Raw genomic sequence first — 12,566 nt, 5'->3', positions numbered from 1 at the left:
CCATTGCCGTTCTCACCGAAGAAATACACCACAAGCCGGGTGGTGGTGGCGACTTTGAAAATTTGGGGACAGTGGAGACGGCATAGGGGAAAGACGGGAGTCTTGGTGGGGTCCCCGATAAGAAATATCCATAGGTTTGCCCCGGGGAGAATGGATGGGGGATTTGGAATATGGCAAAGAGCAGGAGTAACGCAACTGAAAGATCTGTTTGTGGATGGGAAGTTCGCAAGTCTGGGAGCGCTGACCGAGAAATATGGGTTGCCCCAAGGGAATGTATTCCGGTATATGCAACTGAGGGCTTTTGCGAGGCAACAGGTGAGGGAATTCCCGCAGCTCCCGACGCATGAGGTGCAGGACAGAGTGATCTCAAAGGCATGGGTGGGGGATGGTAAGGTGTCAGATATATATAGGGAAATGAGGGACGAGGGGGAGATTATGGTAGATGATCTAAAAGGGAAATGGGAAGAAGAGCTGGGGGAGGAGATTGAGGAGGGGCTGTGGGCGGATGCCCTAAGTAGGGTAAACTCATCGTCCTCATGTGCCAGGCTAAGCCTGATTCAATTTAAGGTGTTACACAGGGCGCATATGACTGGAGCACGGCTCAGTAAATTTTTTGGGGTAGAGGACAGGTGTGCGAGATGCTCGAGAAGCCCAGCGAATCACACCCACATGTTCTGGTCACGCCCGGCACTACAGGGGTTCTGGGTGGGGGTGGCAAAGGTGCTTTCGAAGGTGGTGGGGGTCCAGGTCGAACCAAGTTGGGGGTTGGCTATATTTGGGGTTGCACAAGAGCCGGGAGTGCAGGAGGCGAGAGAGGCCGATGTTTTGGCCTTTGCGTCCCTAGTAGCCCGGCGCAGGATACTGTTGATGTGGAAGGAAGCCAAGCCCCCGGGGGTGGAGACCTGGATAAATGACATGGCAGGGTTTATAAAGCTGGAACGGATTAAGTTCGTCCTAAGGGGATCGGCTCAAGGGTTCAACAGGCGGTGGCAACGGTTCGTCGAATACCTCACAGAAAGATAGAGGGAATGGAAAAGAAGAAGGCAGCAGCAGCAGCCCAGGGGGGGAGGGGGGAGGGGGGGAGGGGGGAGGGGGGGCGGGGAGGAACCAGAAGGACTCTCAGGGTTGTTAATATATATGTATAATATGTATAGGTCGTTGCTATAAATAATTGTATATTGGACTGTTAAATCATATTTTTGGAGAGTGTTTATCTGAGACAAGGCAGTTGCCATTTAGTTTTAGTTTTAGTTTTTGTTATATATTATTTATTCTTTGTTTATAAAACAGGTCATTGTTATTTATACTGTTATATTATTGTGTAAAGGATACACAATGTACTGTGATGGTTGACCAAAAATTTTCAATAAAATATATTTTTTTTTAAAAACAGTCATTCAGATAATGAAAGGACAGTTCCATTAATAACTGTAACCTCACACTGATAACACTTATTTTAGTCACCATAATATGATATAGGAAATATCCATTGTTCTCCTTTGTTTATCTTATTGCCACCTGGCCTACTCAGGAGAGGCCTTATCAAAGTTCTGTACAAATCATGGGTTGTGGGGGTGAGACCCACGCAGACACGGGGAGGATGCTCAAATTCCACACGTACAGTGATGCAGGGCCGGGATCGAACCTGGGACCTGGTGCAGTGAAGTAGCAGTACTAACCACTGCGCCACCGTGACGCCCACAATAATTGTCACTCAATCAATGTTTGACAATCAATCACAAATGATCATTGCAGTTTGTGGGACCCAGTAGTGCACAAATTGGCAGCTGTGCTTCCAATGTTATAACACTTTGAAAGTGTTACAATGGCTGTAATTTGCTTTAGAGGTGTTGAGGTTGTCTTTTTCCTTCAAAATCACTCTGTGCTGTTATGGGGGATAGGATTGCAGCAGTTCCTGAGGAACCGTACTCTAGTATCACAGCGGTTAGCTCTGTTGTTTCATAGCTCCAGGGTCCCAGGTTCGCTTCCTGGCTTGGGTCACGGTCTGTGCGGAGTCTGCACGTTCTCCCCGTGTCTGCGTGGGTTTCCTCCGGGCGCTCCGGTTTCATCCCTCAAGTCCCAAAAGATGTGCTGTTGGGTATATTGAACATTTTCAATTCTCCCTCTGTGTACCCGGACAGCGCTGGAATGTGGCGACTAGGGGCTTTTCACAGTAACTTCATTGCAGCATTAATGTAAGCCTACTTGTGACAATAAAGATTATTATTATTATTAGCAGTCTGCAAGTTCAGAAGAAGGGAATCAATGAAAAAAATAGGGACATTAAAATATGTGGGCATTAAATGTGCAGGTTAGGTGGATTGGCCATGATAAATTGCCCTTAGTGACCAAAAAGGTTAGGAGGGGTTATTGGGTTACGGGGATAGGGTGGAAGTGAGGGCTTAAGTGGGTTGGTGCAGACTCGATGGGCTGAATGGCCTCCTTCTGCACTGTATGTTCTATGTTCTAATATTAAAAAATAAGCATTACAAAGCATTGGAAATAAAATCAATGTGACTCTTGAAATCCTGCCTGTGGTTTAGTGAATTCCATGATGGATACTTCAGTCTTCTTTGAGTAGGAGGCAGTTGTTAATGAACAATGGTGGAAATGAAGTGTGACTCACATTGGAATGAATAGAGCTGAACCATTTCCCAAACATGCTTCAGTTGAGGCGAACGATTACCCAGTCAAGCTCAACACTTTGAGCTCAGAAATATTTTCAAAAATAAGCCAATCTACTTCAGGGTTTCTTCATTTATGAACCCGAGCACAAATCCAGCAAGCGTTTTGCTTAATTCCCACACTTTCTCCCATACCTCGGGAGCTTGAAGCTAATCGGAGCACCTGCTGCCCAGTTGAGGGCAACTAATTCAGCAAAGTCCACATTCTGAACTAGAGACTTTGTGATCTATTTGGCTTAGTATCCCACTGATTTTACAGAGAAGTGTCCGTTGCTATCCACTTACCTGTGGCCACCCGATGTACTGGGAGGGCTGTGTAGGTCATTTCATCACCGCATAGCCTGCTTTACCTGTTATGGGCCAGGGTTTAAAAACTCCAAAGTGTATTATGGAGTTCACCTGACCAATAACGTTTTGTTGATATTGGCTAGGATGAGCACAAGAGCCTTCACTTGAGGTGAAGTCTTCCACAACACTTTAATCAAAATAAACTTTATTATAAGAAATTAGTTAACATTTAGATAAATAAACAGCACGAAATGTTATCAATTACAAACATAAAGACACCCCACAGCTACAGCAATCTATGTATAACACTTAATGAATTCCCACTTAACTGTTCCAATTCAAAAACAAAATCCCATAATCCCAAAACCCTTTTCAAGGGCTTGGCCCAGCACTCTGCATTCTCACTTGAATAAGACTGGCTTTCCCTGAGATTCTGACCCCGCCTCACCAGCAGGTTTAAACACTTACGGAAAACAAACTATATCTTTTAAGTTACCAAAACAGCAGGTAGCTATAATCAATTGTTTTTTTACTGGAACAGATATTTAAAATGAAACTAGAGAGAGACAGGGCAAAACACTTCTTTCTCCTGTCTGGGACCACAGCAGTCAAATCTGAAAGCGAAACCAAAAACTGCTCATAGAGCCACAGCCCAACTCCACGCACACAATTACATCACTGAAGCCATGTGATAAGACAAAAACCTTTCTTAAAGGGACACTCCCAACAAAATAAATAAACCATCAACTTCAAAGATGGTTTTTGTTTTTCACCTTTATACTTGTCCATTCCAACACTTGACAATAAACATATATTTTAAATTATTTGAACAGGCTAATACTGATAATAATACAATCCATTTTAATTCTTCGGCTTCTACCACTAAACGTGCTTCCCTTCATCACATTCATGACACAGCATCGGCTGTCATGTTTTCCCATCCTGCCACATGTATAAGTTTTAAATTAAATGGCTGCAACAACAAATTCCACTGAAACAGTCTGGCATTTTTATTTTTGAATTTCTCCAAAAACGTCACTGGATTATGATCAGTGTATATAATTGTTTCAGATAAATTGCTGGTAACATAAATGTTGAAATGTTGCAAAGCCAGCTCCAAGCTCAAAGTACCCTTTTCAATTGTTGACTACTTCCTCTGGTGATCATTCAATTTTTTGGAAAAATATCCAATAGACTGCTCTATTCATTCGTTGTCTTCTTGCAAGAGCACAGCACCTACGCCCACATCACTCGCATCGATCACCACCATGAATGGTTTTGTGTAATTTGGGGTGGCCAACACAGGAGCAGTGGTTAACACAGCCTTCAGGCTGTCAAATGCCTGTTGACATTCTTGTCATCCACTGAAATTTGCTTTGCTTCTTCAGCAAGTCCGTCAGTGGAGCAACCGCGCTGCTAACATTCGGCACAAATGTACCGTAAAAACCACTCATGTCAAGAAATCTCATTATTTCCCTTTGTGTCGAGGTTATTGGAAACTCCCCAATAACTTTTATTTTCACATCCCATGGGGCCATTTGTCTATGTCCAATTGTATGGCCAAGGAACGTGACTTGGGCTTTTCCAAACTTACTTTTGGCTAGGTTTACCACCACACCCACCTCCTGAAGTCGATCGAATAACTCCATCAGATGCTTCAAATGTTCTGTCCATGTCTGACTAAAAATCATCAGATAGTCTATGTACACCGCACAATTGGGTAATCCTGAAATGACTTTGTTCGCTCACCGTTGAAATGTGGCTGGGACGTTTTTCATGCCAAATGGCATAACTTTGAATTGGTATATACCATTTGGAATCACAAAAGCTGGAATCTCCTTCGACCTTTTGGATAAAGGTACCTGCCAGTAACCTTTAAGTAAATCCAGTTTGGAGATAAAAGCTGATTGTTCCAACATCTCAAGGCAGTCCTCCAACCTTGGGATAGAATAAGAATCTGTTCTTGTAACTGCATTAACCTTTCTATTGTCCATACACAATCGTTGGGTACTATCTGGTTTCGGTACTATCACTATAGGTGAGCTCCATTGGCTGCAATCCACTTCAATTATGCCATTTTTAAGCATACTTTCAATTTATTTTTAAACCTGTGCCAATTTTAGAGGGTTAAGTCTATATGGATGTTATTTAATTGGAACAGCATTTCCCATATCTACATCATGTATAGCCATTTTAGTACTTCCCAACTTATCTCCACAAACTTGCCCATGTGATATTAATAACTCTTTCAGATCAGTTAGTTTTTCCTCTGGAAGGTAACTCAATAATTTATCCCAATTTTTAAGAACATCCTCATTATCCAATTTTATTTGAGGAATGTCAAATTTAGAGTCATCTGGATTTGGTTCGTCCCTTTGAGTTAGAATCACTAGAACCTCCTCCCTTTGCTCTCCTTCCCTTTCAAAACACCTTTTAAGCATATTCACATGACACACTCGGTGAGTTTTCCTTCTATCTGGCGTCTTGCCAAATAATTCACCTCACTCAAATTCCTTTCAATCTGATAAAGTCCACAAAACCTTGCTTTTAAAGGTTCACCTACCACTGGTAACAATACTAAAACTTTATCTCCACTGGCAAAACTACAAACTTTTGCTTTCTTGTCCGCTACCCGTTTCATCACATACTGTACAACTTTCAAATGTTCTCTAGCCAATTCACCTGCTCTATTTAATCGTTCCCTAAAATTTGACACGTAATCCAATAATGTAATTTCAGACTGCTCACTCACCAATTTCTCCTTAATCAATTTAAGTGCTCCGCTTACCTCATGACCAAAAATTAGTTCAAAAGGACTGAATTTGGTTGACTCATTAGGTGCAACCCTAATTGCAAACAGTACGAATGGAATTCCTTTATCCCAATCCTCTGGATAATCGTGACAGTAAGCCCTCAACAATGTCTTTAACGTCTGATGCCAAGCTCCCTGCGATTCTGGATGGTACGCAGTTGATTTAAATTATTTTACTCCTAAGCTATCCATATCCTCCTTGAATAACCTTGAGGTAAAATTTGATCCTTGATCCGATTATATTTCTGTGGGTAGTCCATATCTAGTAAAACAAGTAACTCCTCCACAATCTTTTTAGCTGCAATATTACATACTGGAATGGCCTCTAGAAACCTAGTAGACACATCCATTACAGTCAAAAGCTATTGATTCCATTTTTCATTTTAGGAAACTGTCCTACGCAATCAATTAAGACCAAACGTACCAAGTTCTTAGAGAAATGATAATTTTGGAGGAAGTTAAAAATTCAATTCCTGATATAGTGAGAACTCATGTGGAAGAGCAAAGGGTTAAAACTGCGGGATTAGCAACAGGGGGTGGTTTAGCGTGGGCTAGACATCTGGGCCGGGGTTCTCCCCTACCCGGCGGGGCGGGGAATCCGGTGTAATGGAATGGCGTGAACCACACCGGCGTCGGGCCGCCCCAAAGGTGTGGAATTCTCTGCACCTTTATGGGCCAAGCCCTCACCTTGAGGGGCTAGGCCCGCGCCGGAGTGATTTCCGCCCCGCTGGCGGGAAAGGCCTTTGGCGCCACGCCAGCCGGCGCCGAAAGGACTTCGCCAGGCAACGCATGCGCGGGAGCGTCAGCGGCCGCTCACGGATCCCCCCGCATGTGCAGTGGAGGGGGTCTCTTCCACCTCTGCCATAGTGAAGACCATGGCAAAGACGGAAGAAAAAGAGTGCCCCCATGGCACAGGCCCGCCCGCCGATCGGTGGGCCCCGATCGCGGGCCAGGCCACCTTCGGGGCACCCCCCGGGACCAGATCACCCCGTGCTCCCCCCCAAGGCCCCGGATCCCGCCCGCGCCGTCTGCTCCCGCCGGTAAGGTAGTTGGTTCAATCCGCACCGGCTGGCAGGGTTGACAGCGGCGGGACTTCGGCCCATCGCGGGCCGGAGAATCGCCGGGGGGGGAGCCCGCCGACCGGCACAGCGCGATTCCCGCCCCTGCCGAATCTCTGGTGGCGGAGAATTTGGGACACGGCGAGGGCGGGATTCACGCCAGCTCCCAGCGATTCTCCGACCCGGTGGGGGGTCGGAGATTCGCGACCCTGGTTTGTGATGCAGAACAAGGCCAGTAGCGCGGGTTCCATTCACGTACCAGCTGAGAATTATGAATTCTCCCTCTGTGCACCGGAGCAGGCACCGGAATGTGGTGACTAGGGGCTTTTCACAGTAACTTTATTGCAGTGTTAATATAAGTTTACTTGTGACAATAAAAAAAAGATTATTATTAAAAAAGATTATTATTAAGAAACGGCAGATGGTTATGAATTAGTTCATAAATCAAAGTTTGGTCCGACATCAGTTTCAACCTGTGAGGGATAGAAACTGGGGAAAAGAGAAATAGTCAAGTGGTAAAGGTGAAGGGGATCTGATGGGAGATAGTAAGGATAGTATACCTCAGATTAAAAAATAAATCCAGGCGGGTGGAAGAGAAATTAAAAGTTTCAGATGTTTTTACTGCAATAAAATAGGCCATGTAAAGTCACAGTGTTGGGGGTTGAAGAAAAGCACTGGGAAGACTGATGTGGTAAAACAGGATAAGCTGTGGGGTTTGTTAAAGTTGTAAAGGAAAGCCCAATTGAAGCGCAGGAGGTGCAAAAGAATGTACAGCCTGATCAAAAGGGGATTGATAAGAAGGTGCCAGATCTCTTTAAAGAATACACTTGTGTGGGTACTGTTTATTAATGTATAGCAGGATGTCCCAGATACCTCCTCTGATCGTGATGCAAACACTTCACTAGCTCTACCTACCAATTTGTTTGAATCAGTAATACCTACATGTCCTGTGGCCATTTCTTTGTTTAGCTACCTTCTCAAATGAAATGAAAAAGGCTTCTACATCTTTCTCATCAAACCTTGGCAATACTTGGACATATTTAAATAGATCCCCACGAAGCCATCGATTATGACACTCTTGCTCTTTTTCACTATCCTTATCACTATCCTCAGACTGTACGTTTCTCTTTACCTCTGCCAATTTTAACTGATGTTCACGTTTCATGGCCAGTTTCTGAAGTTCAAAGCCGCTCTCTTTTTCTTTTTCCTCTCTCGCTTCTTCTTTTTCCTTGATTTGTACCTCCCTTTCTCTTGCATTTTGTTCTGCTAGGGCTATTCTTTCTTTTCCCCTCATTTCAAATTCAAGCTGCTTTAATTTGTTTTCATGTTCAAGCTGCTTTAATTCTTTTTCATGTTCAAGCTGCTTGATCTGTAATTGATGTCTTGACATTTTCAATGATTCTGACTGTGTCTCAGGCAATTTTAAATGCTCAGCTACTGCTGCAATTACCTCTTCCTTTCGTATTTTGTCAGGCAATGTTAAATGTAATGTTGTTGCCAAATCTAAAAGCCGTTTGTTGTCTCTATTTGTAAGGTACTGCTTGTGACCTTCTCCACCCCCCAAAACGCCTGAGCCTCTGAAACAGCCATTGTCCTCAACAAACTCCCTATTTAAACTTGAATACAACACCTGAAAAGCAAACACAAATATGCTCACCCCTCACTGCCTAAAAATTCACTAAGCCAACCCCAATAACGAAATATAGACTTTTATCCCGGATGAGCCCCCAATTGTGTTATGAGCCAGGGTTTTAAAAACTCAATGTGTATTATGGAGTTCACCTGACCTATATTGAATTTTGTTGAATTTGGCTAGGATGAGCACAAGAGCCTTCACATGAGGTGTGATTCAACAGTCTTCCGAGACACATTAATCAAAATAAGCTTTACTCTAAGAACTTATTTAACATTTATATAAACAAACAGCAAGAACTTTTATCAATTACAAACAGAAAGACACCCCACAGCTACAGTAATCTATGTATAACACTTAATGAATTCCCACTTAACTGTTCCAATTCAGAAACAAGATCCCAAAAACCAAAAGCCCTTTTCAAGGGTGTGGCCAACACTCCGCACTCTCACTTGAAAAAGACTGGCTTGCCCTGTGATTCTGACCCCGTCTCACCAGAAGGTTTAAACCCTTCCGGAAAGCAAACTATATCTTTTCAGTTACCAAAACAGCAGCTAGCTATAATCAATGGGTTTTTACTGGAACAGATATTTAAAGTGAAACTAGAGAGGGACAGGCTGAGGTGTGGGGATGAGATGTGGGAGTGGGCGGGTGAGGTGTGGGGATGTGTGGGGTGAGGGAGAGGGGGGGGGGTGAGGAAGGAGTGGGGGTTAAGGTGAAGGAGTGGGAGGTGAGGCGTGGGAGTGGGGAGTGGGGAAAATACTTATTTTTCCTGTCTGAGTCCACAGTAGTCAAACCTAATAATATCGGTAAATCAATAATTATGAATACAAATCTAAAAGCAAAACCAAAAACAGTTCACAGAGCTACAGCTCAGCTCCACCCACACAATGGCATCACTGAAGCCATGTGATAAGACAAAACCTTTCTTAAAGGGACACTCATACGACAAACCCCACCCAAACATAACGCAGAATCTATGGTTACTCAACGGTGAAGAGAGATGAATGGAACAATGCTACCAGCTTGGGGGGGGGGGGGGGGGGGTAGAAGCTGAAAATCACTGCCTAGTAATGTCAATATCAAAGAGAAATGAATTAATGGCTTGCATATCAAAGGTCTAAGAAGGTTTAGAACGAGAGGTCACGGATATAGGTTGAGAGACGGTAGATTTAGAACCAAGATGAGGAGGAACTATTTCTCGCAGAGGGAAGTGAATTTGTGGAACTCGCTGCCCTAATGTGCGGTGGAATCTGAGTCATTAAATGGTTTCAAGAAGGAGGTGGATATATTTCTGATAAAATAAAACAGGTTAAAGGGATATGGGTAATGGGTAGGAATATGGATTTGAGACCAGGAAGCGATCAGCCATGATCTAATTGAATGGCAGGAGCAGGCTCGAGGGGCTGAATTGCCTACTTCTGCTTAGTTCCTATGTTCCTTTTTTAAACTCAGCTGACTGGTTTTCGATCCAGAAATTGAAAGGTGCTGCTTCCTGTGTCTGAGCCCAGGTGATTGCTAAAACAGTGATTTTTTTTTCACTGCCCCTGTCTGGACTGCTCTCTAGCTTCGAGACAGGGGTCTCTCTTCAGGGGGGCTTCCAGACAGTGGTCTCTCTTCTGGGGGGCTTTTAGACAGGGGTGTCACTTCTGGGGCACTTCTAGACAGGGGTCTCTCATCTGGGGACTTCTAGACAGGGGTCTCTCTTCTGGGGGGCTTTTAGACAGGGGTCTCTCTTCTGGGGGGCTTCTAGAAGCGGGTCTCTCTTCTGGGGGGCTTCCAGACAGTGATGTGGAACTCCCACATATCACCCCCATACCTCACCCCTCCACTCCCACATCCCACCCCCGTACCTGACTCCCACATCCCACCCCCATACCTCATCCCCCCACTCCCACATCCCACCCCCATACCTCACCCCTCCACTCCCTCACCTCATCTCAATTCCCACACCTCACCCACCCACACCGCACCCCCCACACCTTAGCTACCAACACTCCCACACCCCCAAACCCCATTCCCTAACCTCCCCACCATTCACCAACCTCAACCGGCATGCCCACATCTCACCCTCCCATCTCACTGCCCACTCCCTCACTTCACCCCCTCCACTTCCACACCAGTCGCATCACCTCACCTCCACCCCCACTTCCACATCGCAACCCCCACTCGCACAACTGACCCCCCCACTCCCACACTTCAGCTCCCACACCTCAACCTCCACTCCCTCACCCCATCCCCCACACCCACACCTCACACATCCCCTGACCTCACATCCCCATTCCCACGCCTCACCTCCCACTCTTTCACCTCATTCCCCACTCCGTCCTCACCCCCCCCCCCCCACTCCCTCAGCTCACACATCCCCACACCTCACCCGCCCACTCCCACATCTCATTCCCACACCTCAGCCCTGTCATGATATACACCAGGATATCATGGTGCAGATACACATACACTGATGGACACACAGCAAGACCAATCAACACACACAACACCGCAGCCAATCACCAGTTAGAGCACACTCACTATAAAGACAGGGGACATCAGAGTTCCCGCTCATTCGGGATGCAGCCTCCTACAAGGACAGAGCTTACAGCTTACAGCACAGGATCTCACCATGTGCTGAGTGCGTAGACTGGTTCGGACAGGCATAGGTCTTTAGTTTAATCTAACATCGTGTTAACCCACAGTGAAAGTATGTTCAACAGTTTCTAACTTAATAAAATAGTGTTGCACTATTTTAAGTGTTGGTGGCCTGTATGTGTTCCACGGATCCAGAACACCCAACACATCAAGCCCCTATGCCCACACCTCACCCACCCACTTCCACACCTCAAACTTCACCTCATGCCCACTCCTACATCTTACCCTCCATTCTCACACCTCATCTATCCACTCACACCTCTCACACCCTACTCTATCAACCCCACACTCCTACACCTCACCCACCCTCGCACCTCAATCCACACCTCAACTCCCTACCTCACCCACCAACTCTCACACCTCACTGCCCCCCACCTCAGAACAACAGCAATCATTGACCAACTGGACTGTCAATTGGGATGGTGTGCATATCTGATTGGCAGCTTTGGACATCCTGAGTGACAGGTTACTCTTGAAACATCAATTGAAATACATTTTGGCAGGCAGGCCTTCTGCGTCCGTCATTTTGAGATTTAATCCCTGCTTTCCCCTACATTTCAAGAGGTTCATGAACCACAGTTTGGGAACTACTGCTGAAAGATGTAAAGGCAAGCATTACATAAACCTGAAATAAAAGAAAACACTACGCTTGCTGGAAATCTAAAATTCCAGCTCTGATGAAGAGTCATACAAACTTAGACCATAAGACATAGGAGCAGAATTAGGCCACTCGGCCCATTGAGTCTGCTCCGCCATTCAATCATGGCTGATATTTTCTCATCCCCATTCTCCTGCCATCTCCCCATAACCCCTGATCCCCTTATTAACCATGAACCTAATAATCATGAATTTGAAACATTAACACTTGTTTACCTCACCACAGGTGCTGTCAGACCTGTTGAGCCTTTCCAGCATGTTCTGTTTTTATCACTGTTATAAACCCCGCTGATGTTAACTGGGAGAGTGTCTCAAAACCCTGAGGGATAACTTGAAACACTGGTTCTTCGTGGTATATATTTGTTTGGAATAATGTGAGGAACCACCTATGACCCAGTGAAAACCCAGTCCAGGCCTCGTGAAAACAATTAATAAAGAATATTTATTAAAGTCAAGAAAAAGGAAAAAACACATGATAAGAAAGACTAATATATACTATGACATTTAAGTATATTAATAACTAAACTTTGACAAAGAGTCATCTAGACTCTAAACGTTAGCTCCCTTCTCTCTCTCCACAGATGCTGTCAGATCTGCTGAGATTGTCCAATATTTTCTGTATTTATTTCAGATTCCAGCATCCCCAATAATTTGCTTTTATTTTAATAACTAATCACACCTTGAAATCTGAAATTAACTTGTTCCCAAAATATACCCACGTTCCCTGAACTCACTGAGACACCCTTTTTCCCAGACAGCATCCAATTTATTAACTCTATAGGTTAAAT

The sequence above is a fragment of the Scyliorhinus torazame genome, chromosome 10 (assembly GCF_047496885.1).
Source record: "Scyliorhinus torazame isolate Kashiwa2021f chromosome 10, sScyTor2.1, whole genome shotgun sequence".
Classification (NCBI taxonomy): domain Eukaryota; kingdom Metazoa; phylum Chordata; class Chondrichthyes; order Carcharhiniformes; family Scyliorhinidae; genus Scyliorhinus; species Scyliorhinus torazame.
Note: the sequence above shows the minus strand (reverse complement) of the source record.